The sequence below is a fragment of the Perognathus longimembris genome, chromosome 2 (genome assembly GCF_023159225.1).
Source record: "Perognathus longimembris pacificus isolate PPM17 chromosome 2, ASM2315922v1, whole genome shotgun sequence".
NCBI lineage: Eukaryota > Metazoa > Chordata > Mammalia > Rodentia > Heteromyidae > Perognathus > Perognathus longimembris.
Genome location: NC_063162.1, coordinates 72400936 through 72417063, shown reverse-complemented (window position 1 = coordinate 72417063; position 16128 = coordinate 72400936). Strand labels below are relative to the sequence as shown.

Below are 16128 nucleotides of genomic sequence, written 5' to 3'. Positions count from 1 at the left end.
TCCCATCTGATATAACTGCTATTGCAAAGGAGAAATAGTATTGTCTTATTTTCCAAAAGATTTATACACAGAGCAATTTGATTCACACCCACCCCAGGGAACTTGTGCAAACCTATGTAAGATCTAAACTCTTCTCATAATGTATAAAACAGAAGAAACCTCTTCAGATTTAGTTTTTTGAAGTTTGGAATCCTGGCACTTAGCGCTAGGCACCAGTGTTCTTCACTCCTGTAATCTGGGTCAGCGGTCTGGAGAGCAAACATGATTTCTTTTTGGGTTTCTGCTTTTCCACTGGTGTTTCCCTATTTATCTGTCTAACTAGATCATAAAATATCTCATTAACATTGGTGTTAGACTTTGCAGAAGATCTTAATGAAACACATTTATACCACTGTCTGGCTAAATTCTGGCCCTGTTCTTTGCCAGCTACTTGCACCATCTTCCAGATCACATTTATTGCCAACAAAAATCACTGGAACATCTTCTGTGTCTTTAATTCATAAAATCTGTTCCCTCAAGTCCTGTAAGTCATTACATGTGGACTGAGCTGCAATAGAACACACAAATGCCAGCCCTTGGCCATTCTTCAAATACAAATCCCTCGTTGCTATAAATTGCTCTGCTCCTGCTGTATCCAGGGTTTCCAGCATGCACTGCTGGTGATCTACTTTAGCTTGCTTCCTAGGAATTTTCTATCGTCAGGTCATATTTTTCAAGAAAAATTCCCTGAACAAATTGAACCATCAGAGCAGACTTTCTCGTGCCTCCTGAGCCGAGGACCACCAGCTAGTACTCACATATGAGTGGTTTGTTTACATATTGACACTTGATATTGTTTGTTCTCTTTAAATATTTACAGGTCTCAGGACTGTTTCAAAACTGACAAGTTAGATCAGCAGGGTTTGGTGGTAGAGTCCGAGCATAAAGTCCTGGACTGGATTCTTAGCATCCCATAGTCCAGCATCTACTCCTCTTCCTCCTCCTCCTCTTTTTCCTCTTCTTCTTTGTCTTCCTCCTCTTCCCTCTTTCAGGCCTTGGCTCTTTTCAGGATCCTGCTCTGCATAGCAATGGCAACAGGAGCTGCCAGATATGGAGCCTCCAGAAGATTTTCAAAAATATTTTTATTATTTTTAAGTAGTTGTACAAAGGAATTGTCATTCACCAAAGCAATTTGTGAATACAATGTGTCATAGTCAATGTCACCCCATTTAACATTCTCACCCACCTCTACCAGCCTTCCCCTTCCCTCATTTTTCTTAATTTTTAAATTATGTATTGATTTTTTTTTGCCATTTAACAAAGCAGCTAATGTGTTCAACACATCTTGATCTGGCACCCCTTCAGCACCTTCACTTCCCTTCTCCCTTCAACTCACCACTTCCCTTGTATATTTCATTTCTGTGGCATTTACAGTGAATTCTTGCCTGCATTCTCCCCCTTCCCACCTTTATTCATCTACCCCTCCCCACTCAGTCCCACCCTCCCCTCTCACAAGCACTCACAGTTCCTGGTATTTATTTTGTTGGGCTTTGACTTAGTCTCTTTAGAGAATTACACTGCCATGCCAGCCAAAGCTTGAGAAAGATGTGTGTCAGCTGAAGAACACATGATTTTGGAGGAGCCTTGTCCCCTAAACCTTTTTTTTTATTTTTTGCCAGTCCTGGGGCTTGAGCTCAAGGTCTGGGCTCTGTCCCTGAGCTTCTTTTTGCTCAAGGATAGCACTCTACCACTTGAGCCACAGTACCACTTCTGGCTTTTTCTGCTTGTGTGGCACTGAGGAATCGAACCCAGAGCTTCATGCATGCTAGGCAAGCACTCTACCACTAAGCCACATGCCCAGCCTCGGTTAAATTATTATTATTATTTTTTTTTGGCTAGTCCTGGGGCTTGGATTCAGGATCTGAGCACTGCCCTGGCCTCCTTTTGCTCAAGGCTAGCCCTCTGCCGCTTGAGCCACAGCGCCACTTTTGGCCATTTTCTGTATATGTGGTGCTGGGGAATTGAACCCAGGGCCTCATGTATACGAGGCAAACACTCTTGCCACTAGGCCATATCCCCAGCCCCTCGGTTAAATTCTACACAGAGGTTTTTTAGGTCTTAGTTTTTTCTTAGTAGCACAAGTTTGGCCAGAGAGTGCCTGGAGGAGCTTTTGCACTGAGTGTTTGTCAGCAGAAGAGCTTTCTCCCTTATCCGTGGTTCTTGACTGAAGTTCTGGAAGCTTCACTTGTTAAGAATATTTAGCTTCCTTGGTAGCTCTCTGGTGTCTAAAAATAGTGGTGGTTGTTGCTTTGCTGTATGCAGCTTTTAGTAGGAGGCTTATCTGACACCAGTCACTCCATTATAGGCAGAGATGGAAGTCTTTGTGTGTATGTGTATGTGTGTGTGCACACACACGTGTGTGCCAGTACTCAGTGCCTTGATCTTCTTTGGCTTGCTTGTTTATTTGGTTCTCTACCACCTAAGTCATGTATCCAGCTCAGCTTTTCGCTGGTTAGTTGGAAAGAGTGTCTCAATGTTCTGTCTAAGCTGTTTTCAAATGATAGCCCTGTAGATTTCAGCCTTCTTAGTAGCTAGGACTACAGACAGGCCTGAGCCACCCCTGTGTTGGGGTCCAGCTTTATGGACTTCAGGGTGAAGGGCATTGGAGAGCGCCCGGGAGACGCCGCCCTTCCCCCCAGCCCTGGGGGAATGCGGAAGCAGGCCACAATTCTCTGGGTCTGGAACCAGAAGAACCGGCTTTGCACCCAGCCCCCAACTTTCTCATCAGCCCAGGCGCCCCCAGTCTCTCCCTGGCGTGGCGCTTGGCGCTTTCAAGTGACGTTAGCTCATGAGGGGGTCACATGGGAAGCTCGTAACCTATCAGCATCCTGGCCGATCGCCTTCTCTCCCTATCGTTAGTCCTTGCCCCCACTTTAATAAATCAGATAGCTTTTGAAGCTTCTCCGAGACCTGCATATGCCTGGCTTTCTTTACTGGTAAGGAGGTGGGCGAAGCGTTCTCGTTCGGTCGCGTGCACGTGAGGTCAGTGCTGGCTCCCCCGCCCCATCCTGGCCTTACCTGCCGGCCGGGTGACCAGGGGAGAGGGTGAGAAAGGGAGTTGTGAGAAGTGTAGCTGAGCCTTAGTCCCCGCGCCAGGGGAGGCGACCCCAACCCGACACCCCCGGTGTCTAGCTTCTGTGTTTGGTTGTTAATGGGTTCAAAATAATGGACTCAAGCCAAGTGCTATTGGCTCATATCTGTAATTCTACCAATGTGGGAGGCTGAGATCTGAGGAGCGTATCTTGAAGCCAGCCTGAGCAGGAAAGCCTGTGAAATGCTTACCTATAATTAATCACCTGCCTCTCCACAAAAGAAAGACAGAAGTGGACCTGTGGCTCCACTGAGAAAAAGAAAAAAAGATTGAAAATAAAACTCTAAAGGATATCCAGGCCCTGAGTTCAAGCCCCAGGACTGGCATATACAAATAATAATAACAATAATAATAGCAATAATAATGGCTTTTAGATCCATTAAAATATAAGACAAAAGCACTTTGTGTCCCTTTTCTGTGTGTGTTGGTCTACCTTCACATTTCAGCAATAGGAACAGAGCAAAGTGCTCCTGTCTTTGCCGTGTGCTCTGATGAGCTCTGGCAGATGTGCACACATGTGTAGCTGTGTCATTTCATTTTTAAACACAGCCTCTTTACAGTGCCTAACTTAATCAACACTAAAATAGCTTTGGCATTATAGTCAGAATCCATAAATCAGAACAAATGTTTACAAATTGGATTTTCACGATGTTTACTTAAGCAAAGGTGTGAATTACCATTTTAATACAGCTCTCTTCTATCCATCTCCCAGGCTTACTTTGAGAAGGTGAATAAATGTTTGCTAGCCAAAGTGAATTACTGACTTTGTTTCCAAATTAAGTTTCTCAAGTCTTTGCTTTCAGTAATAAACAACTTTAAATCTAGATTTGAGTTACTTTTCTTTCTTTTTTTGGTCAAGGGGCTTGGACACTGTCCTTGAGCTTTTTCACTCAAGACTAGCACTCTACCCCTTAGAGCCACAGTGAAACTTTTTTTTTTTACGTGGTTAATTAGAGATAAGAGTCTCACAGACTTCCCCAGGCTGGCTTCAAACCATGATCCTCAGATCCCAGCCTCCTGAGTAGCTAGGATTACAGGAGTGAGCCATCAACATCTGGCCTAAGTTACTTTTAAGTAACCTTTTAGCTCAGTAATTACTGTATTGTTCAAAGATTTTAAAAAGGTATGAAGGGCATTTTCAGACTTCCTCACCACTAAGACTGTGCTAGATATGATCAGCTTTTGCAGTTTGATTTTTATGTTCTTCTTGATACTTTATGTTAATAAAAACTACTGTGTTTGAACTTTGAACTACTTTAAAACTTAACTATACTCATAGTTTCCTGTTAATTGTGTTTCTTTTAAATAGCTATATGGAACATATTGTGTATCATTGGATTATTAGAGTAGACTATTTCAAGTAATTTTCCATTAAAATCCCCCTTGTGGGTCAGGTGTAGACAACTTGCATCTATCTCCCAGATATAGTGGAGAATCACATTGGAATGACTGTGGTTCTAGGCCCACCTGAGAAGAAAAGTCCATGAGCCCACTTCTCAACAGAGAAAGCAGGGCACAATGGTACATGTCTGTCACCCCAAGTGTAAAGGAAGCCTAAAATAGGGTAGTCAAGTCCCAGGCATATGCCTGAGGAAGAAGCAAGATCCTATCTCAAAAATAACCAAGACAAAATAAGAGCTGGAGATGTGGTTCAGTGGTAGAGTGCCTGCCTAGCATACAGGAGGCCCTGCATCCCAATACTGCTATCATAATCACACAATCTGGATTATATATCTCTATAGTAAAGGAATTCTTATTCCATTGCTTCTCTCCTTTGATAAGTGTTGACCTGTGAGAATGCTTAGTGTTAGTATGCACATTTAAAAATACTTCTTTTTTCATATGCTCAGGTTTCTCATGAGAAATTCTTTGCCAAATAGTTCTTCATGGCTTCAAGGAGGTATTTCAGTTTCTCTCTCACTTCACCAACATAGACAGAAAATGTTATACCATTTCTGTTTAATTTGTATATTTATCTCCCTCCCTATGTGCTATATAGATAGATCACTTTGAGTGTCCATTCATATACTTCCATGTGTTTTTCTTATTAATCTGGAAGAGCTCTTTATATATGAACTCCCAGACTACCAACCATGTTGCAGATTGTCATTTGCCTTCTAGTTATAGTTAGGTCATAGCACAGAACCCCAACCATGGGCATAGATGTGGGGGGCCTAAGTTCTAATGAAGAAGGAAAGAGGGGTGAAGTCTTCAGGTATTTCTGGCTAGATAAGAGATGAGAGAGAAGAATGTGGCACCCACACTACTCGGCCACTGGACCAAGGCGGAGACATGCGCTAGGTGCCTTGGCCTGAGTATGGGCCAGCAAGCAGAAGCTGCTTTGGATGGAAGAAAATAGTCTTAGAGTCACTGTATGTACCTGCACCAGGTGAGGCTGGCCCAGGGCCCCACAGCTGAGATCCATCCCCGGCACAGGGGTGGAGTAAACGAGGCACACTGCTATGGAAAGACATGAGAATCAATAGTGGGACGGACAGAACACTTTCATTAATGGAATGTTAGCTGCAAGGCTGTGCTATGCTGTTTTATTTTGTGGATGTCATAGCACATTAGCTTTCAAACTTTCTTTTTTTTTTTTTTTTAAACCTGACCCAAAGTAAGAAATATATTTTAGGCCATGACCCAGAACCTATAGAAAAAAATTTCACTCTGTACTATACATTTACACTCTGATATTTTATATCCTATTATATTTTATTTTTACAAAAATGCTGGCCACTGACCCTCTAAATTGATTTCATGACCCACTCCTGGCTGTAAAACTCCTGCTTTCCCTCATGTGTGGGAAGAGGGAACAGCAGGAGGGAGATGGGGGGTGAGAGAGGGAGGGCAAGAGCAGTGTCGGCATAAGACTCTCCTCTTTCCCAGAGAAGGAGGCATCAGTAAAAGGGGGGAATTTCTTTGCCCTTGAGAAGAAGTAAGGGGAACTGTTAGGTAAATCACTAGAGATAAAAGGGATCAGACATAATATCTGGCAGATACCATCTGTCTTATCATTGCTCTTTTTCTTCTTCTTCTTCCCATAATGCCCTGGGTGCCTACTCAACCAATGACAAGAGCCAGGACGAGCCATCAAGCAATCAGTGTAAGCCAGCCCAGGGGAGGAGATAAGGGAGGACTAGAGAAACGCCTCACCCTTCCAGAAGGTTCCATTGGTCTCTTTTTTTTTGTTGCATTCCTTTCCTTTTCAAATAAACTTGCTCTGTCTGCTTTAAACATTTATCTGCTTTTTAATTCTTCAGTGGAGGGAGAAAACAAACCCCCACCTCCACAGCATTATCTCAAATAAAAAGACAATTATCCCATGTCTAGTAAAGATGTAGACTCATACTGACAAAACTGAATGGAAGATTTTTCATTGTTATAGACAATCTTTTCATTGTTTTTTCTAATGGGTGAAGTAAAGTGTGGGAGATGAAAAGTTTATTAGGTCTCCAGTGTGAATGTCCAGTCCTATCTAAATAACTGAAAACATTTGCAGAACAAGATCATTTCATCCTTTTTTAATTTAAACCCAGAATTGAGCACCTTTGACTGCAGAGACTTTTCTATTGCAGATGATGGCATCTTTTACAGGTCAGTTTCCATGCAAAATCACAAGTGCTTAGGACACAGCGCTCCAATGCACCTAACTGGATCTCACAACAGGGGAATCTTACAAGATGAACGTTTTAGCAAAGTTTTGTTTTAGTATAACAGGAGAAGGGGCAGAAAGAGAGACAAGAGAGATAGAGACAATGACACAGAGAGAGATCCTTCATGCTCCCATGCAGGAGATGGACATATATGATTCAAAATAGCCACTCCTCTCTCTAGCTTTTATCATTGCTGAGGTGAGTGGATGTGTGTGTCATGTACACACTCGTTATCCTAGCTACTCAGGAGGCTGAGGTTAAGATGATAAAGGTACAGGTCAATCCAGAAAAAACAATAGATCATGGGATGCCATCTCAATAGAAAAAGCTAGATATGGTGGTTTGGAACCAATGTCTCACACCTGTAATCTTAGTTACTCATGCCTGCAGCTCCAAGCCAGCCCAGCCAGGAAAATGTATGAGACTCTTACCTTCAATAAACTGCAGGGGGGAAAAACACAAAAAGCAAAAACTAGATGTGGAACTATGGCTCAAGTGGTAAAGTGCTAGACTTGGGCAAAAGAAGCTCAGGGACAGCACCCAGGCCCTGAGTTCAAGCCCCAGGACTGGCACCACCTGAACCCTGTCCACCTACATACCCCTACCCCCCACATGAACACACACACAAACACATACACACAATCCAGCCCATATGGTAGCATGTTCCCATCATTCAAGCTATGGCAAGAAGCATAATTAGGAAGACTGTGATCAAGGCTGGCCTGGGGAGAAAAGTGCATCTTTATCTAAAAGAATAAACACAGCAAAAAGGGTTGGAAGCAAGTTCGAGCAGTAGTGTATTTGAGTTCAAAGTCCAGTACTACCAGAAAAAAATATATGAAAGTGACTTCAGGAGGAAATGGTTGTGCTGCAGAAAACATTTTGCAGGTCCAAAAAGCTCCCCAGGAAGGAGAAACTAAGGGCAGAGGGGACAGGCTGAATCAGAAAGAGATGTGCAAGAGGTGGGGGAAGAGAACCAAGCAAGGGCAGGAAGCTGGAGAGTCCATTCCTGAGAATGTTCCCAGTGGCAGAATGGTTTCCCGAGGCGCTGGGGATGGGTGCCCAGGCTCTGCACATGCTGGACCAGGGCTGCACCCTGGGAAATGCTGCCAGGCCATGCTCCACCCCAGTGGCAGAGTGGGCAAAGGACATTGAAGAGCGGAGACCAAAGATTAACATGAAGTTTCTTAATGTTTGAAAGCCACAGCCCCAAAGCTGCAGGAGGCAAACTTGTCTGCCAAGACTCCAGCTTCATTCTCTATTTTTATTCCTCGCCAGGCCTGAAGCATGAGTCAGAACTGAGTCATGCTTCCCAAAGGAAACACTGCCTCACGAACATCACATCACCCCTTTCAGCAGAAGGAGCGGCAGAGGGCTTTCCATCATGCACAGTCTTCACTGATTCCTCTTTGACTTCGTTAATTCCTTACACGTTCTGCCTGCTGGGGACAACACTGTCCTTCTCCAGGGCCACATCCCCAGGCTGAGATCTGTAGGGTCATGTAGGGCCTCCGGTTCAAGAAGTCTTAAGTGAGAGTTTAAGGCTCTGCTTGCACTCTCTTTCAACTATCAATAACACCAACCTGGAGTCCTGCTCTGTGAGTGAACAGGATGGCAGAGAGCATACTTGAGTGAAGGTATGCAGTATGTATGTCGGATCTTTGCCCTTGCCTTCCCTCTCCTAGGGAGCATTGCAAGACACTGTGAGTACAAAACGCTCAGGGTCTCTGAGGGCGTTTATCAAGGCTCACAGTGACTGGAAAAAGCCTGGTTAAACAAGACATGAACACGAACATGTCGAAGGCTCATTTTCCATTCTCATCAGCATTCTCTCCCAATGCAGAGAAATGCAGTGGTAACCATGGACCACTCTCCTACCCTCTTTCACTGGCCTGATAGCAGAGAAATGTACAGCTTTCTAGAAACCAGATGTTAGTAGGAGGTGGGAGGTGATTCTGAAATGTCCCCTTAGTATGAAGGAATGTAGCCTTTAAAATTAAATACCACAGAACAGGGAGAAGACATCTGAGCAGAGAGCCCCTGCCTTGCTGCTGTATCATCATCCCTAGAAGGAAGAAGAAGAATACTATTAGAGGTCAAATTCCTATGGTAATCCTAACTGCTGAACAGATAAGCCTTTACTTGGATGAAAGTTCATTCATCACTGAAGTTGAGCCACACTGGGTGTCCAGATGAGCAGCAGGTGACTCCCCCCCCCCCAAGTGGTGATGGGAGAATCTAGAATTATTCGTTCACACAGTCACATCACCTTTGTGCAGTGGCTCTGCCATCCCCTGCATTCACCTAGAAGTGCCTGAAGGATCTTGTGGGAAACAGTTTGGGGGTCCAGGCCAAGGAATGGCACACAGCACACATCTGCTCACATCCTACAGGCTACTAACCCTCAGTCACATGGCTGACCAATAGCAAGGAAGTCTGGGAAATGTAGTCTTTCCTATATGGCCTGGAGGAATTGGAAATGGGTTTGGTGGACTCAAGCCAATGAAGGACTAGAGAAGGCCTTCTAGTAGAGGGGACAACATAGGAAAAGGTACAGAGGGAATAATGGTGTTTTGTGAATAGGGAATACAAACAACCTGCGGCTGTCAGAATGCTAGGAGACAGGAGAGGCTGCAGATGGAAGGGCAGAGGTGTGGTGCTCAGCCTCTTCTCTTGTATGGGGTTTGTGATGAGTGGGAGATTTATTTCCTGTGAAGCAAGAGTTGTGTAATATGGCTTGCTGAGATGGTTTTCCATCTAGAAGGGCGTCCCAAGGATTATAACGGAGCTGAAAAATTTCCTGTTGTGACATCACAGCTGATGGAAGCACATAGTCCGGCATATTGTTCACATGTTGGAGAGGATGCTGGTATGAATAAACCAAACTATAAGACCAGTTGCAAGGCAAAAACACTCAATTTTTTTTTTTTTTTTTGCCAGTCCTGGGGCTTGGACTCAGGGCCTGAGCACTGTCCCTGGCTTCTTGTTGCTTAAGGCTAGCACTCTGCCACTTGAGCCACAGTGCCACTTCTGGCCATTTTCTCTATATGTGGTGCTGGGGAATTGAACCCAGGGCCTCATGAATACAAGGCAGGCACTCTAGCCACTAGGCCATATCTCCAGCCCCCACTCAATGTTTTTTAAATGCAAAGAAATTTTCAAGCCCAATTTTTTCAAATTTAACATACTCATTACTCAGTGGACGTGGAGAGACGGTCAATCAGCCCCAAGTTCTCGTCATTTGTGTTTAAATCATGTGATCTGCTCAGTAGTTTCCTGGCCTTAGTTTTGGAAAACTCTATCCTGCCCCCTCAATAACAACAACAAAAAAGTAAAACTTAATGTGCTTAATTGAAGCAATAAAGTGGAAAAGGCAAGAATGGTTGAAAGGTGGCATGTGGGGCTGGGGATATGGCCTAGTGGCAAGAGTGCTTGCCTCGTATACATGAGGCCCTGGGTTCAATTCCCCTGAACCACATATACAGAAAATGGCCAGAAGTGGTGCTGTGGCTCAAGTGGCAGAGTGCTAGCCTTGAGCAAAAAAAAAAAAGAAGCCAGGGACAGTGCTCAGGCCCTGAGTCCAAGCCCCAGGACTGGCAAAAAAAAAAAAAAAAAAAAGACTTGGGGGCTGGGGATATGGCCTAGTGGCAAGAGTGCCTGCCTCGTATACATGAGGCCCTGGGTTCGATTCCCCAGCACCACATATACAGAAAATGGCCAGAAGTGGTGCTGTGGCTCAAGTGGTAGAGTGCTAGCCTTGAGCAAAAAGAAGCCAGGGACAGTGCTCAGGCCCTGAGTCCAAGCCCCAGGACTGGCCAAAAAAAAAAAAAAAAAAAAAAAGGTGGCATGTGTGTAGTGGAGGTATCAGCACTATAGGAAAAACTCATCAACATCCACAGTACTTTATTCATGGTGCATCCTGAGCGTGCGTGGTTTCTCCTTAGTGGGAGTCTCCTGGGAGGCTATGCCTGTGGGTATAAAGGTCTATACTATTGCACAGTAGGTAATACTTGATAGTCATATGTGACTGTTAATGCCTTATACATTTATTGTGCAACATCTATGTTGTGCCATTCTTTTAGAATGTCATCTTGCTTACTAAAAAAGTATAACAGCAGCTTATTAAGCCGTGTATCAGTAGATTATACCTTTAATTCTAGCTATACAGGAAGCTGAGAGCCAGAGGATAATGGTTTGAAGCCAGCCTCTATGAGAAAATACCTTCAGACTCCATCCTTCAAAAAGTAGCCAGAAACAAAGCTGGATTGGAGGCATGGCTCAAGCAGCAGAACGCCAGGCAAGCAAGAAAGCAAAGCAGGCCAAGCAAGTTCCAAGTCCTAAGTTCAAATCCCAGTATGGGCAACAACAACAACAAACATGTTCCTGGCACAATATTATGCACATATGGACTTTGCCAGCCATAGCCTATGTATCTCGTGTTTACTGAAGTATCTTGTGCTTACTGATAGCATCAAGAGGCCACAGTGACTGACTGAGGTGGAATATCGAAGTTTGCATATAAACAAGCTAGGATGTTTTTCCTCAGTGATGAAGTCTTCTCAGAATGCAGCTCCATCATGGAGGGACATATGACTGGCTTTGTAGAACTGACTGCAGGGGAGAAGGTGGAAGAACTCTCGCAGCAGGCTGCAGAACTAGGAGCAGGGAAGTTGAGGCCTGCCTGGGGTAGGTTAACCCACCTGCAGGGAGGCTACTGAGCTCTTCCTCAACACCAGCTTCCTGGCATCTCTGGCTCAGGGGCAGACACTGCAGGTATAAAGAACTAACGGTGCAGTGAGTGGGGTACCCATGCACACAGGCATGTGAGCTCCTGGTTTAACTTGACACCAGCAAGTTAACTAAACTAAGTGCTTTCCCTGAGAATGGCTGCCCCAGGTTCTTAATGTGCTGTTTCAAAAATACCTGAAGAAGAAAATAAAACAAACAAACAACAACAAAAAGCCCAGAACCTTCTATGGATTCAGTCATTCACCTGGGACCATCATCCTTGGTGAGAGTGGATTAAAGGGTGAAGAAATCAGCCATCTGCATTAACTAAGTCTAGCCAAGGCAATTGTTGCTGTCTGCCTGGGCTTGACAAATCAATTGATCTATTACAGTGTTCCTGAGTTTGCTCTCAGCTTTTCAGCGCCAATATATCCTAGTATTGAACGCCAGTAACAGAAGGTTATCGGTGATCATAAGTGAAAAGAGCTTTTCCCTAGCATGGCTCCTCAGCACTTAATTGCTCTTGGAAGATGCAGGGAGGAAGCAGGCTGTGTCTGCTCTGAGGCTCCCTTAGTGCTGCTGTCCTGTCATCTTTGTAGAACACTGGCTAATGCCACCCCCTCCCTTGCATGTTCCCTTCCTATTTCATCTCTGCTGGCTTCCCACTTCTCACCATGGTCATGTGAGTTCTGAGCTTCCACTTTTCCAAGTAAAACATCCCAAAGCCACCTGAATGGATGCTCCATGCGTTCACAGGGCAGGGCTCCTGTGCAAAGGGAAAGTGTTGGAACCCTTCATTCAAAAAGGATGGAAAAATATCATTTGTTGTATTAAAAAGACCTCTTTCCTTTCCACTACAGTTTCTCCTTGTCTTGTTGTGGAATATTTTTAACTGTTTTTGCATATTATTTGAGACAAAGGGTAAAAATTCAACCTTTCAAGTATTATCTTGACTCTTCAATTTACCCTTGTGTTATGCAACATATTTTTAAATGAAATGATAAGATTTAAATACAAATATGAAAGCATTTAACTGCCTTTTGTGAAATTGCTCAAATCACACAATTCAGGTTTAAGAGTTGATACAGGCATCTGTCTGTCTGCATCTTCAATTTTCACCAAAGTGTAGAAACACTGCCCCAAAACACAAACACAAGACAACTTTGTGCTCTTGTATTTTTGGAAATGTAAATGATCTAGTTCTCCCAATACTCAACTTTCAGCATCCTGATGAGGATGGAAGTCCTAAAAAGAAATAGAACTATGGTTGTCTTCTTTTTTCCCTTTGTCTTCTAGTTCACCATTTAAAAAAATTGTGGTCAGCCATTGCAGGAAAATGACAAAAAGAAGAAAGGCTGTACCAGGCTTCTGGGATCATTCAGGTCACTCATGTTCTACCCCCTCCCTCTCTCAGCTGCAGATGGAGCACTTGTGCTCATGTTAAGTCCTTCTGAGCTGGAATGCATGCCACTCCACCAGAACTCCACCCTCAGAGTAGATACAGAGTAGATTCACAGACAGGAGACACTGCATGTGTCTCCTCTGCTCATTCTTTGTGTTTCAATGTCCTGTTGGGCTGGATCATGGTTTGAGGTCATCATCCCAACCAATAAAATCTGGGTAGTGGCACAAGCTGTCTTCCCAGCTATGTGGAAAGCATCAATAAGAGGATCACAGTCCAGGCCAACTGAGCCTATCAGCTTTTCATTGTTTTTGTTTTTTTGTAACAGTACTAAGGATTAAACACAGGACCTTTCATTTGCTAAGCAACTAGCACTGCCAGGTGGCCACAAACTCAGCCATTTTGCTCTGTGTTTCCTTTCTAAGGTAGAGTCTAACTTTGCTTGGGCTGGCCTCCAACTCTTGACCCTCCTTCATCTGCCCCTTACTCAGCTGGGATTACAATATGCCCATTGTACTTGGCTAGTTTATTTTTTAATGACATAAATATAATTAGATGGAGGAAAGGAAGAAGATTTAGAAAGCTAAAGAATGAAGGTTTTTCCTAGTTAACTTCAGTTCTGTTTATTCTTCTCAGCTTTGCTTCCCCAGTACTGTGAGCCAAAGAGAAAGTGACACGGGACAAGATGAGGAACAAGGGACACTTGTGGGGAAAGGGAAGTCATTTCAATGAGCCCTGTGGTCCATTTCAAGTGTCAGTCCATTTTCTTTCAAGAATTCTCAAGCTAATAATACTCTGAAACATGGCTGGGAATGTGGCTTAGTGGTAGAGTGCTTGCCTAGCATGTATGAAGGCCTGGGTTTGATTCCTCAGTACCACACAAACAGAAAAAAGCCAGAAGTGGTGTTGTGGCTCAAGAGGTAGAGTGCCAGTCTTGAGCAAAAGAAGCTCAGGGACAATGCCCAGACACTGAGTTCAAGCCCCAGAACTGGAAAAAAAAAAAAAAAGTAATACCCTGAAACACTGATTCTAGGTCAACTAGAAACATCAGATTTGTCACTGACTGTTTATGAACTAACTCTCGTGGTGCCTCTCTTATTCTCTCCCCTTTCTATCCCTTGTTTTTTTCCCCCCAACTCCTAAGACAACTAGAGGAAGAGAGATTTATCACTAGCAAACAGCAATTAGGTCTACATTATTCTCTATGTCTTTCTCTTTATCCACAGTTTATGATTCTCATTCATCAATGTATCTTTATAGAACCCATGTTGGACTCTGTTCTAGAGCATTCAGAGGTGATGATAAACAAAAGAGAAGAAGAAACTTCTGCTGTGGGCGTTCACTTTCTGGCTGAGAGATAGCAAGGTCATGCGTCATAACATCCACAGGGGCATGTTCACTATCAGATCAGAATGGTGTCAAGAGGGTAACCAGAGGAAGGAACAGAGGATGGCAAGTCCAGGGACATGTGGCTACGTGGTAGTGCTAGGGGTGGGTGGGCCTTGTGGTGAGGGCAATGGACTGAGTCAGCTCCGTTAGCCCTTCCACATCCATTTCTTACCTTAACTGTGCCCTATATGGGTTGTGTCAAGAGTTCCTCTTGGAATAGCCTCCACCCTCCCATTGGCTTGGTACAATGGGTGATAGATACTAGAAAGACAGTAAGGTCAGTAGCACATGGGGATCGCGGTATTAAATCTGGGACAAAACAGCCCCTGCCATCAAGCTTCTTTCTTGCTACCCTATAGGTTGGGAGTGGGAATAATTCTCAGTAGAGTGTCAGCTCTTTCTGGACACAAGCCACTGCGTCTTCAGACTTGGGTTCCAATAAGTACTTGAAATGCCCAGAAATCAAGACCCCCGTGACGACCCTCAGAGTAACGAGACCCGATGCACAGGCAAAGGGACTTTATTGAAAGCCAGCTGGAGCTCCAGCTGTCCATCAGCACTCAGGTACAGCGGGGTGTGGAAGAGCGGCCCCTAGCTCTCAAAGCCGGGGATTTTTAAAGACAAAAATCATAAGCAGGGGTCGCATGAGTTCATATGCATTTGGCATTACAGGATTGGTTACTGGAGAATGCTCTCTTACATGATTGGTTAGGAAGTCTAGGGGGTCTCTTGGTTCTGTATCTTGACTCACATCTGTTTGCCGGCATCTGGTTTTTCCTAACTACCGGTTACCTTAGGATTAGGGTGACCTGACAGCATTCCAGAACGTTCCCCCTGGGTGGGATAGTCTCCTAAGGTTTTATTGCTGTTCTTGAAACTTTGCCAGAGGCTCTTTCATTAAGGTTTTCTATGGTCTTTGTCACCCAGCTGTCTGAACGTATTGTTTGCTTCTAGGGAAAAGGGGAAGGGGTCGAGAGGACAGCAAGCAGCATGCAGGTTTACAGAAGCAGACTATGCGATTAATACCAGTGAATACATTTTTCACTCCTTCATACTCTCTGCTGTTGCTGATCCCATCCCACCATGCTTCTCTACCCAGTATTGGCTGCCATTAAGTCTGCCCACACTTCTGTAAAATTCCCCTTCATTCTGCTCTCCAATTACCATCTGAATGTTCTGTTTCCCAATGGAATCTTGACTTACATAGTAATTTATCCTGGGAAGAATGGCCCCAGACAGATACTCCATTGCTTATATTTGAGGATTTAAGAGCTAACCTCCTTAGAAGGAGAAAGGGGAGGAAGAAAGAGAGAGAGAGAGAGAGAGAGAGAGAGAGAGAGAGAGAGAGAGAGAGAATACTGCAATCTATGGCATGACAAAGTATATCTTCCTACTTAGTGTTTATGCTTTATTTTTCCCCTTCCCCAATTCATTGAGAATGACAATGGATAAATATAACTGGAAGAATAGCCACATTAGTTTTCTACCCAGGGAAATAAGGATTATTTTGATAGTTAGAACTAAATGGAAGCTCTGCCCTCCCCCTAGTAATCCTAAAGTGATATGGCACTTTGGAGACACAAAACGCTTAGTGCCACCATCAGAGACAGGAGATAAAGTAAGAACTAGTTCTTCCCATTTCTATTTCTGTGTCTGTTTGGCTGGTTGAAATGTTAGATTTCGATCTTAGAGAACCATCATGGATTGTTCTAGACTTAAGCACATCATAGCTGACATATTGGATGTGCCATCTTCAATGCAGCAAATTATTATATACTTTTGACACCTAGTTTTCTGCTACAATTCGTGAAAGTCCTCAATAA

At 44.0% G+C, this 16128-nt stretch overlaps 1 pseudogene; it reads right to left on the bottom strand.

Annotated features, from left to right (window-relative positions):
- Positions 1–205: 205 nt before the first annotated feature.
- On the bottom strand, positions 206–15553 carry LOC125344739 (annotated as a pseudogene).
- Between the last annotated feature and the right edge of the window lie 575 nt (positions 15554–16128).